This window comes from Amaranthus tricolor, chromosome 8 (assembly GCF_026212465.1).
Source record: "Amaranthus tricolor cultivar Red isolate AtriRed21 chromosome 8, ASM2621246v1, whole genome shotgun sequence".
Classification (NCBI taxonomy): Eukaryota; Viridiplantae; Streptophyta; class Magnoliopsida; order Caryophyllales; family Amaranthaceae; genus Amaranthus; species Amaranthus tricolor.
In genome coordinates this window covers 2,795,255-2,797,754 of record NC_080054.1, presented here as the reverse complement: position 1 = coordinate 2,797,754, position 2,500 = coordinate 2,795,255, and positions in this window count along the sequence as shown.

Here is a 2,500-nt window from a genome sequence, read left to right as displayed (position 1 = left end):
GGCCTCAAGCGTATCTCAACCGAAGGGACCATTGACACGAATCAGCCCGCGTACTAAGTCACGTCCTTACGTGGCCCGCAACCTTTCCTTAGGCCTCAAGCGTATCTCAACCGAAGGGACCATCGACACGAATCAGCCCGCGTACTAAGTCACGTCCTTACGTGGCCCGCAACCTTTCCTTAGGCCTCAAGCGTATCTCAACCGAAGGGACCAGCAACCGAAGGGACCATTGACACGAATCAGCCCGCGTACTAAGTCACGTCCTTCCGTGGCCCGCAACCTTTCCTTAGGCCTCAAGCGTATCTCAACCGAAGGGACCGGCAACCGAAGGGACCATTGACACGAATCAGCCCGCGTACTAAGTCACGTCCTTCCGTGGCCCGTAACCTTTCCTTAGGCATCAAGCGTATCTCAACCGAAGGGACCAGCAACCGAAGGGGAAACACATTCCCACACCAACACGAATCAGCCCGCGTACTGAACCACGTCAAGAAAACCCGTCGTGCCGCCTGAGCGGGTAGTCGGGGATCACAAGACGCAGCATTTCCTTAGGCCTCAAGCATACCGTCAACCGTCAACCGAAAGGGGCATTGGGAGCAACCGAAGGGACGTTCCCCCAGACGAATCACCGTAGGCCAAGCTGACTAGGAAGGGCCCACTCATCGTCTGGTAGGGCCGACCAGCCACCGGAAAAAACCGATCGCCGGCGATGGCCCACGGGATGGCATTCAACGTGATGGAGGGTAGTCACCCCTCACACGCATAACGCCCATGCCTGGGCGAGGGGGTGCTGGCCATGCCAGCCCAAGGCTCCCAAACTCTTTCCCCCTATAATAGATAAAGAGATTTTTCCCTTGTGACCCTAGGGGACACCCAAATGCAAGTTAAGTTATACTAGTTTTTCCATGGACCAAAACTCACCTTTATTTGTAACATAATGTCATTTTTATGACTTGTATTGTTGGAACATATATTAAAGAAATTTTAGAAGCTGAAATTTTGAAAAAAAAAAACTTGTAAGTATTTTATTTTAATTAAATAAGGCCGAAAAACGCGAAATTAATAAAAAATAGTAAATAGTGTCAATAAATCATGAAAAATTAGGAGACACTTGAGAAAATATATATAAAGACATTGGTTTAGTTAAAAAAATTTTTTTCATTAAAAAAAGTATTTTATTTTTTTTTTCCGTTAAATTGGTGAAATAAAGGGAAAAATAATAAAAAATAGTAAAAAGTGTCAATAGATCATGAAAAATTAGGAGACACTTGAGAAAAAATATACAAATAGATTGGTTTAGTTAAAAATATTAATTTCATTAAAAAAATATTTTATTTTTTTTTTTTCCGTTAAATTGGTGAAAAATAGTGAAAAATGGATAAAAAATTGTAAAAATCTTGAAAAAATGGGAGGCTTGTTGGAAAGATATTATGAGTGAGAGTCATTGATATTATTTTCAAAAATGGGTAAAAATAAATTTTTGAATGATATAAGAGGCTAAAAGGGAGTATTTTTTATCAACTTACATTGAACTCCTTTACCACAATCTCCCTTACAAACCATAGTAATGAGAATCATTGGTATTAAGTTTGAATGATGTTTTTGATCACCTTGCAACGAACTCCCTTAAAAGCCATAATCATTAGGGGGGTCTCATGGCTCATTCTTGGCTCGGGGCTCGGGGCGAGGCTCCGGCCATGGCTCAAGGCTACCACATTGCTCCTATACCACAATCTCCCTTACAAACCATAGTAATGAGAATCATTGATATTAAGTTTGAATGATGTTTTCGATCACGTTGCAATGAACTCCCTTACAAGCCATAATCACAAGGGGGGGGTCTCATGGCTCACGGCTCGGGGTGAGGCTCTATGCTACCACCTTCTTTCCCATGGGCCATAGCGTCTTTCGTACCGCATGGCCCGAAAACCTTCACAGCACCTTGAGAGCTCACATTATATTATAACCATCCATATAGGTGCTCAGGTGCTCAAGGTGCTCAAGTGCTTAAGTGCTAAAGTGCTTAAGTGCTTAAGTGCCTTAGCGCCTTAGCGCCTAGCGCGCGCGCGTGCGTGTGTATCATTAGATTAGAAGGGTGGATTTTTCAAGATCCCCCGGCTCACTCGGGCCAAGCATATCGTTCTTGATCTCGTAGCAATGCCCACGTCTCACGAGTCGAGCGTTCCCTTCCTCGGCCCACGGGTCGGCCCGCGGGGTCACGGCCCGCGGGTCGGGTCGGGGGCGAGGCTCCGGCCATGGCTCCATGCCTACCACATGCCCAGTCGATGGCACCTTGGGCCCCAACCCTCAACTATAACCTTCCCCCTATAATAGATAAAGAGATTTTTCCCTTGTGACCCTAGGGGACACCCAAATGAGAGTTAAGTTATACTAGTTTTTCCATGGACCAAAACTCACCTTTGTTTGCAACATATTGTCTTTTTTATGACTTGTATTGTTTATATATACCTTCAAGAACATTTTTGAGTCTCGTGGCCCA